We start from the raw sequence: 12,240 nt of genomic DNA on the forward strand, positions 1-12,240 counted from the left end.
GACTGTATATGCTGCCTAGAGTCTGAAAATGACTGGTGGGAAGGAAGGATGAGAGAAGACTGCAAACTGATGAATGACCAGGAGAAGAGCAATCATCATTATTTACTGTCCTCAGACTAGAAGAACCAGGGGACCCCAGCAATATTGCCAGGTAGGGAGTTTAGAAACAAAATGAAAGGAAAAAAGCGTCGTGACATGATTAAGCTACAGAACTTGCTGTTACGTGGCACTGAGGAGACCATGGCTACAGATTATGCTTAGAAGCTAACAAGACAAGTTCATGTAGAGGTCCATGGGTAAGTTTTAAACCAGATGCAAAGTGTAGCTCACACTGTCCCCAGCTGCTTTTCCTGGGAGTCAGCTGGGAGCCCTGTTTGTGATGGATTCATGATTGTCACTGCTGGCAGCCAGTTACTGGATTAAATTGCCTATCCCCTACCTGGGTGCCAGGTTTTTTTCCCCCCACCCTTACCTCCTTGGCCAGCAGGGTAGTTTGTCTTCCTCATGGCTGCCTGCTTAGTCACAGGTTAAAACTGCAAACTATTCCCGTTAGATTTTCTCTACACAGGAAAATGCTGATTTAATCAGGAGGCTGTTAATTAATGGCCTCTTGGGACTGACCTTGATGAGTTTGACCTCAGCCAAGATGAGCTGAAGCCATTCAGTGGAGAACAGTCTGTCAGGAGTGTTGTAGATGTGGCTGGTCCTGCCTTGGGGTGAGGAGACGATGGGGCAGTGGTTTTCAACCTGGTTTGGTTGAAGACTCACCTAAACGTTTTGGAAAAACAAAACAAAAATCAATGCAAATTAAGGAAAGGTTTGGACATGCATCTGTTCCTCTCTAATCCCCTCTAATTTTATTCATTTGCACAGGATATATGTTGTGTGTGGAGGTGAACAAGACCTTTCTGGTAAATATTTGCAGTGGTCTGTATGGCTATGTGCCCAAGGGATTTTGTTTTAAGCAGACTTTGGCCATTTCCTAGTCTTGGAAATAGTGGAAGAGGAGAAGTATTCCACCTCACTGCTCTCCAGGTTGTGTATGCCTGCAGCAATGCCAGACTGATGGACAGCAAGGATCTGACACCAACAGAAGCAGGTTTGTCTCTTTCTTCTTGTTTATGTATTTTAGGGTTCCCACAGCTCTCAGTGCAGGACACTGAACCTGGCCTGTAACAAGCACACCAGCTATAAATGAACAGACTAAATTCTATTAATAACTGCCAGTGGGAACAGCCACACTTAACGTTTGTCCACGTGTGCTAAAAGCTGCCACTGTTCCTCTCCAGATGCATTCCCTTCTTTCTGCACATGCTGATTGCTCAGGAGAAATTTACTTTTGAATGCCTGACAATTGAACAGTTGGGTTTTGAAGTCCCTTCCTCAAGCTGGTCAACTCAGCCTCCCCAGTAACAGCAAGGGAAAGGTCAAATAGTCAATAGCACAAAGCTTTCCAAGCATCCTGAGGCAAGGGACTTGTTATTTTTAAAATGAGAACATTAAACTCATAGATGTGAGACTTGTGTAGACAGAAATGTCTTATTTCAGCATTGGCTGGATTTACTTTAGGGTATATTCTATGGTATTGGTAACACTTGAAGCCATCATTGCAGCAGATTGGTGTAATACAATCAAGTTGATACTTGACCACATCAAAGTCTGTGATTTTTTTCACTCTATAGCCATAGTTTTGAACATACAGTCTGTTTTCAGTCTGAAATAGTGGTTAGAAAGGACAGAGGCATGATTATGTTGTAGAGCCCAATCTTTCTCTGCTGGACTGAAAGTCCCCTGTTGCTTCTGACAGTGATTGCCCTCCAAGATGCAGTGTTCTGCTCTATAAAATTTTGTGCTGCTGTACAAAACCTGTTCCCTGGAGTGGTGGGGTTTGCTGTATGATATGATCACTTCAACAGATATGTTTCACCAGCAAGGTTCTGCAGACTGGGACTGCCCTGATATCTCTTGGTAGATGTTCTGAAGGTCATGTCTGTTCCTGGTGGGTGGTGGGAAACCAGTCTTTTCAAAGATTCTATTCCAGTACAGTGGCTGATAGTTCCCTGGCAGTCCTGTGGCCCTGGCAAGCAGCCAGCAGGAGGGGGCTGCCTGATGGAGTGTCTTGGGCCAGTGACACAGGAAGGGGGTGCATGGGCTTGTATCAGTTACCTAAACTTATTGCGAATCCTACATGTGTTGATTGCAAGAATGGATAAGCTTTTACAAAACCTATTCTTACACTGTCTTGTAGTCCTTGTGGATTTAAGCACACAAAAGCTCTATTGGAAGATTTGGATGCAGTTTGGGCTTTAAGGTGCTTGTTACAGAGTCCCATGTTGGAAATAGCAGTCAGGCTGCAACATGCATTAAAGAAATGGGATTAAAGTTTGACCTTTGGTTAGAGCACTCTACCAGAGGGCTCTGAGTACTCCATGGCAGAGAGTGTTTGGGATGGATTCACAGCTTCTACAGAGTCTGCCTGAAATTGTTACATTTTTTTCTATTTGGGGGCTGTAATCTCGGTATTCTGGTTGCCAAGTGTAACAGGCTTTCACAGCAGCGGTCAAAGAGGTAAGTCAGAAAAGAAGTGACCTTGTTGGTTTGCTGGTCAGAAGTTTTGTTCTTTGCTTCTCTGGTAAAGTCTAAGCCTTTTCTGCAAGTTCAAAATTGGCCATAAAAGGACTTGTGAATGTGCTTAACTGCATTCTTCTTTCCCCTAAAATTTCTTGCAAGATTATGGGGTTTTTCTATAAAAAGATTGTAATTTCCTATACTGTCAGTGCTCGGTCCACTATTACTGAGAAGTGGAATGAATAGAGCAATATAGAGCAAGGAATTATTCCTCTCTAAATTCTGGAAGTATTTGATTTTGGCCTTAGATCACAGCAGTTAAGGTCTTTGGGATATTATGTCACCCTGAAGTTATCCTAGGAAACACTGACCTGGTGATATAATTTCTTCCCTGACATCTCTTTGCTCCATGGAACAGTGTGTTCATTTGTTGCTGGCTCATGCAGAGAAATGGGACAGATGGGGGTGTGGTTTTAATTCCATAAATATGCTGTCAGTCCTAGAGAAAGCAGTGTGGCAAAGGGGTTACAGGGAGAGAGCTGTGATTAGGGTTAAACCGTGTCAAATCACACCATTAAAAGCTGCAGTGTGGACAAGTTTCTGGAGAATAGAGTGATGGGAAGAAATCAAGGTTTTATGGCACTTTCAGAACAATTTTTGATTGCCTTTCAGTCTCATTTGATGCTCACATAATGAAAACCTTGCAGAACACCATGGCTGGCCTGAAAAATTGCTTTCCAATGCCAGACTGTGTAAGCTTATTTTTTTCCTCATCGTTTTTCTAGCAAGTGCCACAGTAACAAAATACATTATAGAAACTTGTGGAAGAGAGCAGGGAGAAACAAAATCCATCCTGAGCTGCCAATTACTCAGAAATGTACTGGTTTGGTTTAGTACCTAGAAAACAGAACCTCACAGAGCCTTTTGCACTGAGAGCCTGTTACCATGTTATTTCTAACACAGTGCTTTAGTTAACACAACTTTTAATAGCTGTAGTCATGCCTGCTTTAGAGATGCACTGCCAACTTCAGATCATGTCACTGAAGATTTGTTGCAAATTCCATTTGGGAGAGCTGATTGAGCTCCCATAAAATTGGTGCACTTCTGGGCATACCCCAAATCAGACATTAAACATTTAAGCAGCTTCACTGTAGGTTTGCAGTACTTATGTTTTTTCTGTCTCTGCCTAAGAATGGCAGACTGATATTTTCTGAACATAACTCCCTGTATCTCCCACCAAAACCCAAACGGAATAAGCAACAAAGATGTTCTTTATCCATCTGCTTAACCCATGAGAGAGCCTTTCACAAATGAAGACTGAATTTTGTCATTTTTTGGGGTAGTGAAAATGGAAGCAAAAGCACAAGTATTTGTCCAGGTTCAGCACAGCAAGTCAGTGATGGTTCCCCCTTTGCTGGGATCACTGTTGTTAAATCAACAAAATACTCAGAAAGCTGCAGAAATGGTAATTGATGACTCCTGGGGTGCTTATGGTGGCATGTCATGTGGGAACTCTGATCAGATGTACAGGAGATTTAAAGTTTTGTCATTTTATCCATAATTTTAACGGCACCAGAATTATGCATAGATGAGAAGAAAAAGATCTACTGAGCTGGAAAATATACTGAACCTATACTTTTTTTGCATGAAGCCAAATTCAGCTGTTAACTCACTTCTGTTATTAGTTCATCTGGCTTTATGAAGATATGCAATTTAGTTCCCTCCATGTAATGTACTTGATAGAACTTGATAAAGAAATGGATATTCTATTTTATGGATCTCTGCTGACTAGAACTGGAAAAAGTTTTAGTTAAGTGTTGAATAAACTCATAAATCCCCCAGGAGAGAATTCTGTAGATGCTCACATTTTGTCATGTTTTTCCCAGCAGAGAGGGGTATTGAAAACAGGGCGATGGCATAATGTTTCCTTAGGAAATTGCTTGTAGAAGTCACTCTGTTCTCTAATGTGGAAAAATAGCAGAGAGGCAGGGAAGAGCTTTCCTTTTCCACCTCTGCCAGAGACCTGCACCTTTGCAGATTCATTGCACTGAGGTTAAAAATCTCTTGCATTTGGCTTTGATGGTGAGCTCTGAAGCTGTCAAGACAGATGTGCTCCACCAAGAAATCATGCACCTTAATATCTTCAGGCTTCAGAAACTGCCAGAATATCTTATATAGGGGATTTAAATAGCTGGAAATCAGGCCTTAACAGAGTACCAGATGCCTCATATAAGCACTGTATTACACAGGTACATGTTCAGGTGTAGGTTGTGATAGATCTCATCTAGCAAGATTATGCAGCCTTTTAATGACTTGGAGATTACTGAGACCTTGGGATCATGTAAGGGTAACGTGTTGCTTTTAACGTGTTTAAATAGGCTACTTCAGTAAAGCCTTTTTGTGAGGGGTCTTAAAATTACTGTGTGATTGCACACTGTTACCTTTGGTCAACAATTTTTTTGAAACTCAAACTACCTGCTGTTTTTCTTCTACTTCCTCTGGGCAGGCCCAGAGGTGCTCCTACTTCTTGGCTCCTTCCTTAGGGCTGCACTGAGTCTACCAGCCTTGTCCTTCCCATCTCTGCTCTGTGGCAGTTACCTGGGCTGTAGGGATACCTGGGATCTTCCTCTCTGCCCAGAATTGTATTTTAATTTGCTTACTGTGAGTTCAGGGACAGCTCTTTCTGCCTCATAGGGTTTTTGGCATCAGAGCACTCAACAACCAGACAAAATAATCTCAAATACAATGATGACTTTTAAAATCTGTGAGAGTCTGTGGCTATTTGGAATAGTGTCTTCCTTGCAGTAACTTATGGCAGAAATTTAGCCTAAGAGACCCTGTCATGGGGAATTTACACTTAAAGATTGACATGAAATACAGAGGTGGCTTTCCGTGAAAGGTAAATGCAGATAATAAAGCCTTTCCTGGCTGATGGTTGAATTAAATATCTTTCCTATAGCTTCTAATATGCAGTCACAAATTACAGTTTGAGATTTTAGGCTGTAACAGAATGTCCTTGTTCAGATATATAACTACTTCCAGGACCTGCAGAAAGGAATGAGGGAAGAGATGGGAAATCATGGAAGTAGTGAAGGAGGAGGAAACCTGGAACACCTTCGATTTTCCATGGAGTTGACAGTCACAAAAGCAAAAAAAGTGTCCCCCTTGGGAGGCTGGTGAGGAGCCAGGGGAAGAGAAGTGCCAGGGAAGAGCTCTGCCTTCCGAAAGGAGAGCTGAGAAAGAAAGGCAGGAAGAAGGGAACTTGCCATGACAATCCCATATTATTTTATGCTGCTTTTGCTTTTAAAATGTATTTTCCAATGTCAGTGTTGAACAGCTGCTTTATTTTGAGAGGTAAAATGTTTTCTGGGCAGAGGGTAGAAGAAGACTACCTATGTAAATGCATGCATTTACATAAAGTCTGAAAAATGGTGGTTGAATAATAAATCAGAATTGTCTTTTTTTTTTTTGTTTGTGTATTTGGATGTATGTGATGTGTTTTCCACTTGAGTAATCTCTATGAGATTCATGAGTTCCAGTGAAAAACATGAGGCTGTCTGGTGGTACCACAAGAGACTTATATTCTTTAGCTTACAGCCTGCTGGAACTCTGAAAAAAGAAATTATTTAAAGGGTGACAGGTATTTAGCCTGCTCTGTGAGGCCTGGCTCAATAAATAAGTACAGAGAAAAATGAGAGGGGAGACTTCAGTGTGGACTACAGAAATTGTGATGTTGTTTTGAATGAAAAGTGTTAGAAAAATGTTACGAGATACTGGTTTTTCTCGGTGGTTATAAAAAGCCAGCTGAAACAAATACTCTGAAAAGGAAATGCTAATATGCTGGTAGAAGAAATAAGATTAAATTAATTTCTGTGATTAAACTTACATGAATTAAAGTGGTGGATATTAACAAACTCCTTGGAAATCAAGGACCTGAAATTTTTTCATAATGTTAAGAAAAGACAGAACATGATACCCTTGGGCTATTTAAGTTCTTGTATCTACTGAGGTTTGAGAAAAGACGACTTTTTTCCTTGTTGTTGATGATTTTTGGGTCTGTCTTAATTTATAGATCTGAAAAAAAAGGTGGTTATTTTTTTTGGAGGGGAGGGGTGTATAGTCGTAGGTGTTGTTTTTCTTTTCCCACGATTTAGATGAGACAAATACTGGAAATAAAACCAGAACACTGAGAGGTTTGTTGCTGGCTCAAATTGGTCTCAGCCAGAATCTTACTGGTGAATTAGGCACTCAGTAGACCTGAGCAGATGAGTTTGTTGGCTTGCATATATCTGAACAGATAATTCTTAGATTTTTTTTTTTTTTTGACCTGGCTATATGGTAAGCTAATGCAGATTGATGAATGAATTAATTGTTAATACTTACTGAAGAGTGAGCTCAGGATCTAAGAGAGGGTTTGAAGCTATGGTTTTTACACAGTAACAACTTGCTTCTAGTAACTGCATAAATGCAAAATTACTTAATGACCTTTAGCAGAGTTATTCAGTGCCAGCTGGTTCTCAAGACTACTACTTAAAGGTCCAAAAGGCTGAAAATTGAATAATTAAACAGAAAAGCTATGAGAAAACACATCTAAAACTTCTTGAATCATCTTACCACTGAAGTGCCACACCTAAATTGGAACCCTTTCTTTCAAGTGGGGACTCCAGTTGCTATGTTATTGAAAACCAGACAAATCCCCATTTGAAAGAAGATACCACACTTAGATGACCTTGAAGTGCTTAAAAATTGTGTGCAGCAGAAGGAAAACCTTCATTCAGTTTCTTGTTTGTGTGGGTGGATTTGTGTTCGTAAAGCATAAGCCCCAAAGCACCCCTCTTCTCAACAGTGGTGAAATGGGTCTTGCCATTTGATTTATAGGAGACTTTGTTTGCAGTGGAAGATGCTTCCTGCAGGCACACTGGGGCTGACAGCTCTTAGAGCTTTTGCATTTTGCCACTATATTGAGTGAAATATTGTCTGTTGGACACAAGAAACACTTTAGATGTTTAAGCTTTTAAAAGAAAGGCACAGTAAGTGCCTCTTGTCTGTGCTGCTTGCTTCTCTAACGTGCTTCTGATCTGCTTTTTGATTTTTTTTTTTCAGTGATTTGGATTGTGGCCCCCTTATCAATGAAGCAGCTTCTCATGAAGGAGCAGGAATCTTGAAGATTTCCTCTTGGATGTCTTGCTTAAAATAGCATTTCTGTCTCCAGTGTGGGCCACATAGAAAATCAGCAGAAGCTGTGGACCAGCCTAGTGTAAGTAGTACTGCTGTGACCCTCCTGGTGACAAGGAGGGATGTGTCCTGCTGACAGATCCTGTGTATATTGTAGTGCTTTTTTTTTCTTATTATTCTACTGAGCAGGACTCTTTATAAAGTGTTTTTTGTTGGTTTTTTTCCTATTTTAGAAAATTTTAGGCATTTACTAAGACACAGCAAGTTGTAAGGGAGTTATCATGTGAGGAGATAAATCAGCATATATACATGGATTAAATGTATCTTCTCCTACCCAGTATTTTTCCTTGGACTTCTTTGATGCACTCAGGGCTGCTCTTGTCTTGTCTTACATCTTGCCTCAGAGATGCAGCCAGCCTGCTGTGCCAGTCCCTTTGTATCTGTATTTCAGTCAGAATGAAGGCCTTAGTCAGGGAAGGAGGAATGTTGTAAACCATTTAATGACAGAGCTGTCTACTCTAATGTTGTGCTCTGGTTGCCTCCATCTGTGTGACTGCTCAGTGTGTGTCAATGTTTATATTTATTTTGAAACTCTTGGAAATATGACTAGCTCTGAGCCCTCTATCAAATCTATCTGATGTTGGCTCAGTTGTTTCCAAAGTTGTTGCAGGTTTGGGAGAAGCTGGCAAGGAACAATGGTTGAACAAACACCATGGAATTGCATGGCTTATGCCTCATTTGCACAAGGCTGGCAATAAAAAAATTGATTAGGGGTATATATCTCCAAAGATTTGTAGACACACAAGCTGACAATAAATACCTGGTCTTTGATCTGGCATTAAATTTACATTGACTGGGAGCTTTAGAGGTTGTATAGTCCAACCCAAGATTAGCTTTAAAGTGAGGTCTGGTTGTTCAGGGGCTTGTCCAGCCAAGTTTTGAACATCTCCAAAAATATCCCCCAGCTTTGCTGAGCAATCTGTCCCAGTGCTTAGCTGCTGTTGCTGTAAATATTTGTTTTCTTATTGCTAGTCAAAGTTTTCCTCACAGCAGCTTGTGCCAATTAGTATTAATCTCTTTTACTCCCAAATCAATGACTGCATTACAAGCAAACAGAGACAGCTGAGGTGCAGGAGAGCAAACTCTTAACTTTGGCTTCCTTACTACACTGTTACAAATGAAAATACATTCCATTTGGCTGTGAGCAAATGTAATGAAAAAATGGGCTTATTTCTTGTGAGAAGAGAAGCAATCCAAATCTTTTGCTTAGCAAATGCGTAAGCAGATAAGTTTGATTAAGGGAAAATAAATCCATGAAGCACAAGTAGGAAGTGGAGCTGTAAAACTGGGATGAGGCCCATGAGGGTACCACCCTGTGCTCGTATTTGCACACTGTCTCCCTTGCTCTCATCTCGGGCCCTTTGGGTTGGGTTATGAGACAGAGACTTTATATAATTTACATTTAAAGTCATTTGAAATGATACCTTTGTGTTATCTTTAAGGCTTTTTGATTCTAAGCTTTCTGAAAGGGAATGGATTTTGGCAAAAGTTCAAAATAGTCAGATGAGGAAATTCTGGATCTTGGAACAGGGAAAACAAAGCATTACAGAAAAGGGAACCAATCCCATTTCTCTTATGTCCTCATTGCTACTGTGAGGATTTTATATGTGGGTTTGCAACTGCTTAAAATAAGAGAAAGTACTCCATACTTTTTATGGAATAACTTATCCCTGGGCTTCTTGCCTGTCATGGATGCCACATGAAGGAATGAGTAATATTGTAGTGATAGCAGAGTAAGAGAAAGTGGGGAGAAATATGATGGTCACAATTTTCATGTGCATTGTGGAAAAGGTCTCCCTATAGGAAGGGGAAAAAGACTTTTTATTCCCTCCACATCAGTGTCTGGTATCTTCAAAAGGGTCTGGCTGCATCTTTGTTTTTCTTTGTGTGAGCAAAGATGTCAAATTCAAAAATGTCAAGTTGTTTCTGTTGCCTCATGTTGACTGACCAGATATAAGCCAAGCTTCAGTGAGCATTATTAAAGAATAGAGAGAGATGACTTCCTGCTTGGTGTGTATCCAAAGCAAACTGCAAATAATGGTGAGTATTTTATTTTCCTCCCTTGAATTTTGTTAAATAAACTGTCACAGATTTGTGCAGATTCCTGTAATGAAACTGAACACAAATGATGCAAGTTCTTACTGATGGTAATGCAGGCTGCTAATTTGGAGGGCGTAAAGGGAAGTAACTGTGGTAGATAGGGACAGGCGAACGGAAAATCTCGGGATGTGACTGAAAGCAAGACCCTTCCCCCCTCATCTTGTTATAAATGATCAATCACCTCTGAAGCATGCAGCCCCTCCTAACTCCAGTAGTTTTCCACTCCTTACTAACCCTAGCCAGACCCACCGTCCCCCTTTGACGTAGTAAAGCCCCCTTGACTATTTAACCCCAGCTTCGCACCACCACCAGCGACACAATTGCAGAGTTTTGCAGCACCGCCGGCGGCACCTTCATATCCACCACCGCCACAAGCCACGCCTGTGCCACAGGGCCAGCAGGGGACGCCCCAGAGCGGGACCCCTGGGTGGCCTTGGCCATGAAAATAGGGAAGGAGCCCATGATGGTGTGGGGGACATGCTGCCTTTATGGCAGTCAGGATCCCCACATCATAGGGCTTCAGTTCTGGGCGGACACGGGATCAGACTGCTCGGTTTTTCCCCAAGCGCTTTGGCCTCAGCATTGGCAATGTAAAGAGGTCCCCCCAGTGAACGGAGTGGGAGGGCCATCCCGGGTGTGGAAAAGCACCCAGTTGGTGGCTATAACACTCCACACGAAAAAGGGACCGGAACAGACGGTGGCAATCTACCCCTACATTCTACAAAGCTCTCCACCCTTGATAGGAAGGGATGTCCTTGCTATGTTAGGAGTCAGGATCACAAATTTATCCTGAGGGCCACTGCCGTACACTCACCGCTGCCAATCAGACTGACTTGGAAATCGTCAGACCCCATATGGGTCGAGCAGTGGCCCCTGTCAAAGCCTCGAATGGCAGCCTTGCTGGAGCTGGTCAGCCGCGAGCTGCAGAAGGGTCACATAGAACCCTCCACCAGCCCGTGGAACACCCCTGTATTTGTAATCCCCAAAAGGTCCGGAGAGGGTTATCGCCTCATCCACGACCTGAGGGAAGTGAACACGACGATCCAACCCATGGGTCCAGTTCAGACACTGCTGCCCACGAACTCAGCCATCCCCAAAGGGCAGCCATATGCAGTGCTGGACATCAAGGACTGCTTCTTTTCAATACAGCCACAACCCAGTGGACTAACGAGAATTGCGAGTTTCTGTTTACAGGACATGCTCGTGGGCTGTCCCCGTAACGCGTACATCCCGGTTCCAGAGGAAAACGACAAACCACCAAAACGCCAGACAGCACCCAAGAGTCCTACACCGGTGAGACCCAGACAGCAACGGTGGCTTTGTGCAATCTTGCTATTAGGGCTCATCGCCGGAGGGCGAGCTAACCCAGACTATTACCCTCATCAGCCATTCAGGTGGGTCATGCAGCATCTTTCAAGTGACAAGGTATTCAAAGAAATCACCACGGCAGGCACCCCATCCTTCGTATTCCACATCGCTGACCTGTTTCCGGGACGACCAAAAATACGACCCCAGCACCCACATGTCATGTACATGTACCTATCCTACTGGTGTCCAGCCTCCAACCCGGGGAAGAAGTACTGTAACTACCCGGGGTGGGGATATTGCGGACACTGGGGCTGTGAAACCATTGTCACAGATGCCAGACCATCAGGAGAAGGGTGGGAACCGCAGGAGCCCGATAGATTTTTACAGTTCACCTGGGCACCTACCGGCTGTAAAAAGCCCGCCATTGTGAAAGGGGTCTATAGCAACCATTACACACAGCCCAAATATCGGAAGTGCACAGACTATAACATGACAGTTCTGCAGCCAGAACACCCTAGTTGGGCCACAGGCAGAACGTGGACTGTGGTCCTCAAAGGGCCAAAAGAGTGGGTGAATGTGCGAATTATCAGGCTCCAACCACCGGCACCCCGACCAGTAGGACCCAATAAGGTTATTAAGGACGTGCTGAAAGGGAGAAACATAACCCATCCCAAACCACTACCCACAAAGGCCACTGATATCCCGACCAGCCATGCGGATGCCTTCCAAATAGGCCGCTTAGCCGAGTCGGACTCAGACCCAATCTTCCGCATGCTAGAGGCTACCTTTCTATCCTTGAATGAATCCAACCCAAGCCTAACCAATTCCTGCTGGCTTTGCTATGATGTTAAACCTCCTTTCTACGAAGGAGTTGCTCTAAACACCCCCTTCAGTTACTCCACAGCCGATGCCCCCCACCAGTGCAGATGGGACACTCCCCATAGGGGAATCACCCTGAGTCAAGTCACAGGCCAGGGCAAATGCTTTGGCAATGCAGCCTTGGCAAAGCAGAAAGGCAACTTCTGCACC

The sequence above is a fragment of the Vidua macroura genome, chromosome 4 (genome assembly GCF_024509145.1).
Source record: "Vidua macroura isolate BioBank_ID:100142 chromosome 4, ASM2450914v1, whole genome shotgun sequence".
In the NCBI taxonomy this organism is placed as follows: Eukaryota; Metazoa; Chordata; class Aves; order Passeriformes; family Viduidae; genus Vidua; species Vidua macroura.